General features: G+C 44.5%; 1 long non-coding RNA gene across 1 annotated transcript; it reads left to right on the top strand.

Moving 5' to 3' along the window:
* Window positions 1-8,553: 8,553 nt before the first annotated feature.
* LOC118897412 lies at window positions 8,554-11,753 on the top strand. The gene is made up of 3 exons (XR_005020423.1): window positions 8,554-8,617; window positions 9,249-9,455; window positions 11,231-11,753. It is a non-coding gene; the product is annotated as an uncharacterized LOC118897412 (long non-coding RNA).
* Window positions 11,754-12,068: the final 315 nt, after the last annotated feature.

The following is a 12,068-nucleotide window of genomic DNA, read 5'->3' as shown; positions in this document are numbered from 1 at the left end:
CTTTATGCATTATAAATCTGTGAGAATAGCTTTATAATGATTAATTTATGCAGTTGTCTTTGAATTCCAATTGGAGGGAAAAAGTTGCAGATGAAAAATACATTTCTACTGTCTTTTATGTATGTAATTAACTTTATCAGTACACCTCATTTTTTTCATGTGGATTTGAATTACTCTCTAGTGTCCTTTCATTTCAACCAGAAGGCCTCCCTTTATAATATTTATTTTAAGAAAGTTCTGCTAGTGACAAATACTTTATGTTTTTGTTTGTCTTGGAATATCTTAATTTTTCCTTCATTTTTGAAGTGTAATTTTGTTGGACATAGGGTTATTGGTTGACAGTCTCTTTTTTTCCAGCACTTTGAATATGTCATGCCACTGCCTTTTGGCCTTTATGGTTTCTGATGAGAAATTAGCTGTTAATCTTATTGAGAACCCCTTGTAAATGACAAGTTCCTTCTCTCCTGCTACTTTCAGGATTCTCTGGCTTTGGCACACATTATAATGTGTTTCGGTGTGGATCTCTTTGAGTTGATCCTGACTAGATTTCGTTGAGCTTTTTGGATGTGTGGTTCATGTCTTTTGTCAAATTTGAGAAGTTTTTGGTCATTATCTCTTTAAATATTCTTTCTACTCCTTTCTGTCCTCTCCTTCTGGAACTCCCATTATACATATATTAGTACATTTGATGATATCCCACAGGTCTTTGAGGGTCTGTTCATTTTTCTTTGATCTTTTTCTCTCTACTTTTCAAATTTGATGATTTCTATTGATATGTTTTCAAGCTTACTGATTCCTCTGCTGTGTCAAAACTGCTCTTGAGACTGTGTAGGGAATTTTTTGTTTCAGTTTATATTTTTGGCTTTAGAATGGTTCTTTAGTTCCCTTTTTACAATATCTCTTTATTTAGTGTCCTTGTCTGGTGAGACATTGTTCTCATACTTTTGTTCTTTGAACATATTTAAAAGAGCTGATTTAAAATCTTTTCTAGTAAGCTCAGAGTCTTGGCTTTTTCAAGGACAGTTCCTATTTATTGCTTCTTTTCCTTGTATTGGTCACACTTTCTTATTTCTTTGCATGTCATAATATCTTGTTGAATTATGGACATTTAAAATAATATAATGTCCAACTCTGAAAATCAGATCCTTGCATCCCCTTCCCGCATTTATAGTTGCTGTCCATTATTGTTGTTATTTGTTTATTTATAGATTTGCCTGAAATAATAATGTATTCTTTGTTATGTGTGGTCACTGAAATCTCTGCTTGGTTAGTTCAGTGGTCAGCTATTAGCTGGACTGATATTCCTTTAAATTCCTTGAACCGATAAGTCTCCAGCTCTTGCAGAAGGGCTCTGTGTGCATGTTGGGGCATGTCATCAATGCTTTGTCAGGGAATTGGCAACCCTGGTTTAGTCTTCACTTCCTATTTGTTCAGAGCCTCAAGGTCAACCAGAGGTAAGAGTTAGGGCCTTCTCAGGTCTCTCCTGAGTGTACATACAGCCCTGCACATGCATATTGCCTTCTAGATTCCTAGGAATATGTTAGAGCTTTTCATAGCCCCTGTGGACATCTCATTCCCCATTTTTCTCCTTTTCAGTGTTTTGGTCAGCTTCTTATTTATGCCAATTGTAATCACTGCCTCAGACAATTTGGATGCTAAACAATTGTCAATGGTTGTTTTCCACAAATACTCTACAGACAAACCTGTTCACAGTGAGGGAGCTCTGAGTCAGGTCAGATAAAGGCAAGACCTTTGATTTGAATGGGGTTTTCCCACTAGTTGATTCTCCAAGGAGCTGCCAGATAGGTTGGATAATGACAAATTCCTAGGAATAGAGCTGTGGGGAGCTCTGTCATGGTGGTAGTCTGGTCATGGCTACACTGACTTTGAGGCTGTTGGATTTCAAGCTGTACAAGGAGTTTGGAAAGGAGGCTGGTTATACAGCAATTTAAAAACCACAGAGCTTGATGTTCTTATTGAGATTCAGTCATTTTTCTTGAATAAATGCTCCTTAGATTGTTGCAAGCTTTTGGTTGAATTCCAGGGTTCTGTAAAAGTTGATTTTGATAATTATTGCTTACATAGAGGAGCAGATTTTTGGAGATTCTCCTTGCACCATTCCCACTGATGACACTTGCCCAGCTGATTCTAATGCAACCATGTGTACCATGGGATGTTATTGATAAATAAGGTATTCAGAGTAGCTTTCTGACTTCTGGTACATCAGAACTGATGTCTATTGAATAAACTGATGTTTGTTGAATAACAGTAATAATAGAACAATGATAATATATTGATCATTAATTATTAATATTAATAATATATTAATCGTTATTATTAATATAATATTTATTATTATTATTCCACCAGGGAGTTCCCTGGTGGCCTAGTGGGTAGGATTCTGAGATTTCACTGCTGTAGCCTGGGTTCAATCCCTGGTTGGGGAACTGAGATCCCACAAGCTGCACAGTGTAGCCAAAAATATATATATATAGATCATTAATTGTTAATATAAGTAATATATTAATAATTATTATAATATAAAATTTATTATTATTACAGCCCCAAATATTTTCAGTCAAAATGTAAAGTTTATTTTTAGTCAAAAAAGAGTAGGCTTTACTGCCGTGTTGTCTTTTAAATGTGTTCTCTGAGGATGGACCCAGGAAACAGAAATTTGCTGCTCCAGCTGAGGCTGCCCCTGCCTAGTCATAAGGTTGGCTTGGTCTGTGGAGGATTTGTGTTCATTCAACCACCAGTGGCTAAACTGAAAGCCATAGATCAAAGCAAATCAATACATAAATGCAGAATTGAAGGAGTAAAAATCAGAAGTTAATTACTGAGTCCTAGCATTTATAAGCATTTTATGTTTTAGGAGAAGTATAAACCTTTCTTCCATGCTGTTAAATGCATGTTCCATTGTTGGACATGAAGACCATGATGACAAAACAGTTTATTAATTTGAGCTTTCAGAGATCTTGGGCAGGATTTCAAATACAGTAAGAGTTTGCTAGTGATGGAATCCAAGAGTTCTTTTCTTGAAAAGAAAAAAGTAAAATGAAAATAATCAAGATTAAATTTGATGATTGACTATTTCTAATATAGGCTAGGGAGCCAGATATATTCTAGTTGGTTCCTAGAATGCATAATTGGCCCTCGGTTAAGTTTCAGAAGAATTTTTCAGTTACGGTGTTGTTGAGAACAACAGGTCGTTTCGCAGAGTCCTCACACCGCCACTGGCACTGTTAACTCTCAGAGCTCCTCAAATACATTGGCTAATGTTGTTAACATGGCTAATTACTGGTGTGCTCCACTAGAGTCTGCGTTGATGTTACAAAAACTGTTTAGGCTACACAGACTCTTTATTCATGTAGTAATTACAGCTTATTTGTCTTGAGTATTTCGCAAGTGTTCTCTTTGGATAATACTGGCAAGATTAAGTAATAGTTTCTCGCTAACAGTATTTCTCAAGAACATCAGACATGATGGATTGAGATTTGATGTATTACGGGTATGTCTTTGACTCCTGGCATCTTCGACCTTTTACTTTTCTCACGTATAAAATAATTTTATGGTGGGGCTATGTCTATTGTTTCTAACACAAATGCCAGGAACTATTTGAGCAAAATATTTGATTTTCATTTTATTGGGTAGTTTTTACAATGATCAAGTGTAACACATCCCAGCCAGCCACAACACTGTGCTAGAAACCAGGGACTTCAAAGAGTCTTCTTTTTAGAACTCTGAAGGAACTGAAGCGCTATTTCTCCATATCATCCGACTTAATTATTGGCAATAAGTGACGGTTGGCAGGAAGCCTGCATCACGTGGTTCCAGTTCTGCTTCAGAAAATGTCAATAAGAGGCACAAACCCTGGCCTGCGTTGTGCAGCCGTGGGCTCGGATCCCCTGACACATGATTCAGAGCCCATTATGCAATGTGATGCTCACTGATTCATGGCCGCTTGCACAAGAAGTTTTTCATTACCCCGAATGCAAGCATCCTGGGAATGATTAACTTTGTGACATAACTCTCATCATACAACTATGGAAGATTCTAACAGAGCTTCAAGATCATGTGCTTCAGAAATAACCAAATGTGTTTTGGCTCCTTAATGGGTCCATGATTAACAACTGCTTTAAAGCCACTGAGTAAAACAGAAACCTATTAGGGATTTTTGTTTGGATTGGGGGTTTCGTGAGACTGGTTCATGTGTGAATGCTCTTCTACCATATTTTAATTTTAACTTTATGTATTCTAGTTTGCTGTGGAAAAAGTCAGATCTATTTTATAGTGCTGCATCGTGTGAGCTCAATATTGAACATAAGGTCACTTTTATTTTTCTTTATTTTTTATATTGGAGTGTATCTGATTTACAATGGTGTGTTAGTTTCAGGTGTACAGCAAAGTGATTCAGTTATACATATACACATATTTATTCTTTTTCAGATTATTTTCCCATATAGGTTATTACAGAGTACTGAGTAGAGTTCCCTGTGCTATACAGTAGGTCCTTGTTGATTATCTATTTTACATATAGTAGTATGACTATACAGTTGCTTTTATTCAACATTTTTGGGCCACAAAACTATGCCTCTTCTATCCCCATGCATGATGGAGAGTTACTGTGATGGTTGTTATTGATTTCATATGACTAAAATGGTAAATTAAAATTTTGCATTTCGTTAAAGATTTTCGAATCTTGGTTGAGTACAGTATGACATGCTTGGTGTATTAGGACTCTTTGATGTGAGTGGCAGAAAAATCAACCTAAGTTGCTTAGGCACAAGGGAGCTTCGTGGCTCTCAGCGTGGACAGGACAGGGGAGCCAGGGTCTTAGAGCTGCAGGGACACTCTCCATTTCTCATCAAGTGTCCTCTGGCATGTGGCTTCATCCTCTGGGCCTGACTTCAGCTCCAGGCTGCCAACCTTACCACCAGGGAGGAAGGGGAACCCTCCTTGCTCAGTTCCAACTCAAAATCTCCCAGGAGTGGCCTCTGCTGGGCCTCACAGATCACATGTCCTCTCTATGGCCACAGAAGTGGGCATTATGAGTGGGGGAGGGGGACCTCTCCAACAGAAGGGAGGGCTGCTGTCTGGCCCGAAAAGTCACAGCAGCCACCGAGGGCCAACCTTGACCCAACTGGTCATCCATTCACCATGACGCCCCCAAATCACCTTAAAGCATTTCCTCCTTGTCAATCCACAACTTGCCTTAAAGCATTTTCTCCTTTACGTCTACAACTTATGTTAAACATTCCTACTTGTATGTCCACAAACGCAGGTGTCTTGCTAAGAGCAACCCCAGGTTCTGCCCAGCAGCTGCGCCCAGCTCTAACCCCATACCTCTAGGTCACATCCATTGCTCTCGAGGTCAGGTTTGGCTGCACAGAACCAGGTAGCCTGTGGCCTCCATACTGTTCAGCCCCCTCAGCACACTGTACCCAGTGAGGGAGGGAACCCATTTACAAATGGGGACAAAGCACACTGAGCTCTCTATCCCCACAATATCTATGTCACAGGGGGGACATAACAGGGCTGGCAGGTCTCAGACATCCATTTTCTGACCCCCTTCCCTGACAGTAGATTAAGCCCCTTAGGCAATCTTCCCACCAGGTTCCTGCTGATAGGCTTTTCTCCTGAAGGATGATTGGAGAGAACTTCGTGGGCGTCTTTATCCCTCACTGATTCACTTTTGTCAGTGCTGTTGCAGAGCGTCCTGGAGGTTGTCACGGGCTGGGGATAGACCCCTGGAAACTGCATCTGGCTTTTCATAGATTGAATGCAGGGGAGGCAGTCCATTATCCAATAACTGATAACATGATCCTGGTCAAATGACTACTTTGGGACTTGAACTGGGTGGAATCTAAGGACTTTGCCTCCTAAGCTGTGTGCTTGGGGATTCTGCTCTCTCTAGACCTCAGCCTAACGACATCTGCTTTAGACCAACAGCATATCAAACGCTTGGGAGAGGGTGATGGTTACTAACAAGCTCCAGCGTGTGGCCCTGTCAGCAAGGAACTAAATTAGCCAGGTAGCTAAAGAACACAATCCACTGGCAGGGAAGGGGGTCAGGTGACAAAGGGGGCTCAGTCGGGATAAGACACCCAGGCCTGTGTTAGAACTCTTTTGGTGGCAAGAAACACAAACCCAACTTGAACTAAACTAGACAGGAAAAGAGAATCTGCTGACCAGACAGCTTCTGCGACAACTAGACCTGTAGTCTCAGTCTTTTCTGGTCTCTCCCTCTCCCCTACCAACTGGTTCTCCATGCAGGAGAGGACGTGCCCCTGGTGGTCCCCAGCTTGCATCTTTCCAGCCTTTCTACCAAAGTGGAGGGTGATCTTACCTCCATATTTTGGGAAGATATTTTGGGAAGGACTTGGGCCCTGGGGCGGGGGTGAGGTCCTGTAATTGACAGCCCTCATTAGGACTCCATGCTTGGAGTTGGGGAGACCATGCAGGAGACCCCCACCATACTTGGTTTTAATGACAGCAGACGGCCGTGTGGTGTATCATTGGGCAGGTCCCTGTGACTATGTCTCCAATTATTAATGCATTTTTTTCTTCACCTCTGCACTTGCACTGTGGTCAAACACCCAGGAAACCACTTGGTTATTACGAGGGTCTACAAATCCATGTTGCCACCAACTGGGTAAATATGCTTGGCACAGATGTGCCAATGCTTGCCCAGTGTTTTAAGAGTTGCTGTGTTTAACAAAGTGCTGGTTCATCTTAAGTTGGTTCATCTTAAGTCACCACTTAATCCACATTTGTTATTCGTCATTTTATTTGTTTTCTAAGAGGATGATAAATGTCCAGTTACTTTCATGTAGGGCTCCTCAAAATATGATGATGTCCACACTCAGAAACACAGGAGCCCTGTTTTTTTATTGCACTTGGAGCAGTTCTACAGTTTTCTGCTGCAAGATGACTAGGCAACACCAGTGGACTTTTTCTAAATAACACGTCCTAACATACACATACTACTATATATAAAATAGATAACCAACAAGGACCTATTGTATAGCACAGGGAATTATACTCAATATTTTGTAATAATCTATAAGGGAAAAGAATCTGAAAAAGAACAGGTATATATAAATGTATAACTGAATCACTTTGCTGTTCACCTGAAACTAACACAACCTTGTAAATCAACTATACTTCAATTTAAAAAAGAGAGAGAGAGAGAGACAGGGAGAGATAAATAAATCACACGTCCTGTTCTGTAAATAAAACTTCTAAAGAAGAGAATGCTTGGTTTTCTTTCTCGTGAACAATGTACACAGTGCCTGCATGTTTGGTGAGACACTTAGAAGGGATGTAAGATTAGCTAGCTTGCAGTGCAGCCACATGTTCTCATGAGAAAAATGAGAAAAGGGAGAAGGAGGTGAAGCAGGAATCCAGCAGCCTCCCCACTGCCCATACACTCTCCTCCAAAGCCCTGATTCCCTTCTCTGCGAAGAGCAGGTGGTACAATAACCTTGTTCTCTTGGCTTCACGGGACGGCGGTGACAGGCAGGTGTCTTAATGCAGACGGAACCCGAGCTGTGTGAAATTCAGGCTACAGCCCTACTCTCATGGCCCTTTCTTTCCACTTCAGCTGAGGAGCCTGGCCTGTTCTAGTTTTAGCTTCATTGCTAAGGGGACGCATTTGTCCACCAGTCGAGCTTCGGAGAGGCTCCAGTCCACGCGACCTCCCACACTCTGGCTTCATCGAAAGCCAAGAGGGTGGGTAAACATTGACTTAGGAGTCATCCCGGAGCCAGTGCAAAGGTGCAAGAAGCAGGTCCCCGGGCTGCCTGATGCTGCCTATGTGCCCGGAGGCTCCGGAGAGGGCGGTGACAAGCACAGAGCTGCTTCCTGGAACAAGGTGCTGATAAGAGGCAACTTGTTGTGCTTAAGTTTCAGTTGAACTCCACTGCGGGTTAGGAAATCCTATGTCATAACTACTGCACTTAGGATTTTGAGTACTGGTTTCCCCAAGAAGGACTCTGTATTTGGAGAGAGAGAGAGAGAGAGAGAGAGAGAGAGAAAGGGAGTGCATGTGAGCAAGCATGACTTCCTTTCAGTATTTATTTTGGAAAACGTTCAGAGAGGCCAAAAATAATGACCAGCAAGGGGGCTTCCTCGCTGTGCTCTGTGCGGGTCTCGGGGTCTCTGTGCAGACAGACAGCACCCCCAGTGCTGGGCACATGGGCAGTCCTGCTGAGAAACCGCAGGAGCCACTGCATGATGACCACGAGGTCCCCGAACCCATGGGGTGGGCTCGCTGGGATGGGTTTATCATCTTTGTTGTCACGCCTTCCACGCCTGTACTGACCACCTAAATCTACAGCCTTCCTTGCAGATGTCTTCTGGCTTGTAGGAGAAAAATGGCATTTAGATCTAGGTTATTCCAGAGGGTGGAGTGAGCTAAGTCCAGTGGAGGCTAAAAATAGCCAGAGCCCAGCCGGCCTGGTCAAGCCTGTGGGCCTGGGGCCTGCCTGCTGTCACCCTGGCCCTCCCTGGACGCGCCACATGCCAGTACTGTTTCCAGAGCCCGTTACTCATATGTCAGATTCCCACTGTCGTGATGTTATTGCATGCACCAACTGCATTTCCACAGAAAAGCGTGAGTCACTCCCAAGTGGGGCTTCGAGAAAGAACTCGGCTAGAGAGGCAGGGAACGGCTCTCATAAACCGGAAAATTAGGCGGGGAAGGGGGCCTTTTATAGCATCGAGCGTTGGCTCTTTTTCCATAGGTTAATTTTTATCTTAACAACCAAGATAAGGTTGGATGGTCTTTTCATAAGAAATCTATTTAAATACAAAGGATTATTTGAACTTCTTTTTAAAAGCCGAGGGCATTTTTTTGTGGTGCTCAATTTATAAATAAAATAGATTGGGGTTGTTTGATGGACATTTACGATGCCGACTGCCAGTGACTCTTGCCAGGGCGCTCTCTCCGCACCACTCTGGGGACAAAAAATACCCTTTGTTCTTGTCCGCAGGGACGGCCCTGATCAGCCAGGCATGCCCACCCCAGACCCCATGAGACGGGGCTTACTGCTCGGAACAGATGGTGATTTTTCAAACTGAATGTTATTCCGGTGCACTTACTTAGGAAAAAGATCTAAAAGTAGACTTGAATGAGTATAACCTGCAAAAATAAGTTGTCAGCTTCTTTTTACTCCTGCTGGGTTGAAAACAAAGCTGTCAGCAATTTCTGTGCATTGAGGAATCTGTGTGCTTTCTTATTTTAGAGAAAGCTTTTTCAGTAGGACTGCGATTGAGTCCCCTTAAATCTCTCAGTGTCAACAAATTACCATCTGTTGCTCTGGAGACTCTCAAGCTGATGACTGCTGCTCCTCGCTTGAAGCTGGGGACAGGTGTCTGCCCCTCTGAGAAATGCGGCCTGAGGATGGGGACCAGCGCTGCGCCCCTGGAGGCGCTGGTTGCAGGATCTCGAGGTCAGCCAGAACCCTTGAAGCCTGATGCAGGGAGCAGTCGCCCCCCTCAGTGAAGACACTGGGCTTGGAGATGAGGTGGAGATGAGGTCCAGGCCGGGGAGGCCTGATGCCCGTCGTGACTTAGGGAGAAACGGCCGGAGCACTGGACTTTGAGGGGATAGGCCAAGAGCTCAGCCTCCCTCGCAAAGTACCCGGTGCTGTCTTGCCTGGCGGGCGATGTGTGCCAGGCTTGTAGAGGCTCTCCACGCCCCTGTGCAGCATTGTTGTCTGTGAAATGACTCCCATGCTAACAGGGTGATGTAAAGCCTAGAGAAGTCAGGGGGTGGATGGAGCCCTTGCTCATCCTGGGAGAGACTGGCTTGAGTCTGAGAAATAAAATGAAGCTGGAAACGGCACCTCTCCTGGTGGAGAATTGTGCTGGTGGCCCCCAGACTCGGTCTAGGCCCGAGCAAGCGCAGGCTCTTGGGGCTGTGCCTCCCCGCTGAGCGCTCGCCGTGGTCCCCAGGGAGAGGTACCCAGCCGGGGAGCAGGCTCTGCCAGCGCAGGAAGGGAATGGACACCCCCAGGAAGGGAATGGACACCCCCAGGAAGGGAATGGACACCCCCAGGAAGCCCTCTCGGCCTCTGCTCACTGAGCACGCCCTTCCCAATGCCAAGCAGTTTTTTAAGCGGTTTCCCCCCAAATCCAGACTACTCACCAATAGGATTTGGGGTTCTGCTGCTTAGAAACTTTCTCCGCTCAGTCTTCACTGTATTTTAACCTGCACGTGCTTTCTCGAAATAAGGGAAACAGCTCGCAGTTCTCACCTCACATGTGCCCGACACACAGGTACACACATGGGTACACAATCCCCCCTGCACACACCACAAACACACACATACCCCCTCATACACAAACACCACACATACACACACCAAACACACACGCACCACAAACACACACTCTACATATACACACACACACACACACGCACACACACACACACTGTGCTGAGGAAAAGAGTGCTTTCTCTTGGGATGGGCATGGTGACGTATCAGAGGAGAAAAAGGAAGATGAGCGTGATTCTCCAGGGGCGGGAGGGCATGGGGAGAGCGAGGCTGGGCAGGCCAGTGTCAGAGGACTGCCGGGGCTCGAAGAACCTCCCGCCTGGCTCCATCAGGCTGTCAGAGAGGGTGCAGGGGACGGTCAGGCCAGGACGGTGTTGGAGGCTCCGGGAAACTGCCCAGCCGGCTTCTGTTTGATGAAATGATCTCAATAGCCCATGAATGAATGTAGCCTGTGTGTGCTACGGGAGGAGGCTAGACTCCCACTAGCACTTTTCCCAAAGGCTGAGCTGGGATGGAAGCCCTCGCGCCTGCCCCACCTCTCCACTGTGCGCACACTTTTTCAAAGGGGGCATCAGTCCATTTGCCAACCAGAGGCTCCAGGTTCCCGAGGGCCCTAAAGGGTGCACTCCCCGGCTTTTAGCAGGGGACTCTAAGAAAGACCATGGTGAACTTGCGTGTGTGTTTCTGACCCTACATGACAATTCTTACAGCACTTTCTTCTGGCCAAAAGCACATTGGAGAATCAAAAGTTTTGACTATTTCAAAATAATTTGAAAGGGTGCTAGTGACAAGTCGAGGGCCCAAATGCATTGTCTGGAAAGGGAATGAAGTCTTAAAAGGAATAGAAAGGATGAAGTACTTCAAAAATTAAGTGGAGCAGATGAATGAAACTTAATGGCCTTTAAACCTTGGAAGAATGACTGTCTAACCTTTGGGCTGCTTCCTAGGGTCCAGAGAGCTCTGCACCCCAGCTCACCCAGCTGTGCCCCCAGCAATGGGATCCCCAAGAGAAAGTATCTGACAATGAAGCGAGGAGGCATGGGAGGAGGACCTCTCAGAAGAAACCATCTCGCTGAGCCCCTTAAAAAGTCATGTAAGTCTATGGTCACCACCCTGTGTCAGCGAGAATCCAGGGCTGAAGGAGTGGTTGCATAGCAATGATGTTAGATATCTAAAGCCACACATTTAGAAAAGAAGTTCCTGTTCTTTGGCAAAGCAGTTGAAGTCCTGGGGATTCGTCCTGAGAAACTAATCAAGGATGTGCGCCCAGAATGTTAACCTCTGAAACAACCCTCAGCAATAGGAAGATGGGACAAATACATTCTAGCACTTGCACTCCCTGTACTGAAGATCGTGCTGTAGAAGTATGTATATAATAGTCAGAGAAAAATGTTTACTGTGTGCTGTTACGTTGAAAAAGCCAGTTACAATTCAGTTGGCACAATATAATCCAGTTTTCACGTAACGATACATATACCTTTTCCAATTTTTTTACAGTTGTATTAGTTTTCTATTGCTGCTGTAACAAATCATCACAAACTTGGTGGCTTCAGACAACACACATTTGTTATGTTACAGTTTGGTGGTTCCAAAGGCTGACATGGGTCTCCCGGAGCTGAGATCATAGTGTCAGTATGGCTATTCTGCCTGGAGGCTCCAGGGGAGGATGGCTTCATTGCCTTTCGAGCTGCTGGTGGCCGCCTGCACCCCTGGGCTCAGATCCTCACCCACCTCTGCAGAGTAGCAACAGCAGGTCAAGTTCTTTTCCTGCACCTGTGGTCTCTC

Source organism: Balaenoptera musculus, chromosome 6 (genome assembly GCF_009873245.2).
Source record: "Balaenoptera musculus isolate JJ_BM4_2016_0621 chromosome 6, mBalMus1.pri.v3, whole genome shotgun sequence".
Lineage (NCBI taxonomy): Eukaryota > Metazoa > Chordata > Mammalia > Artiodactyla > Balaenopteridae > Balaenoptera > Balaenoptera musculus.
This window is presented reverse-complemented; position numbering and strand designations above follow the sequence as displayed.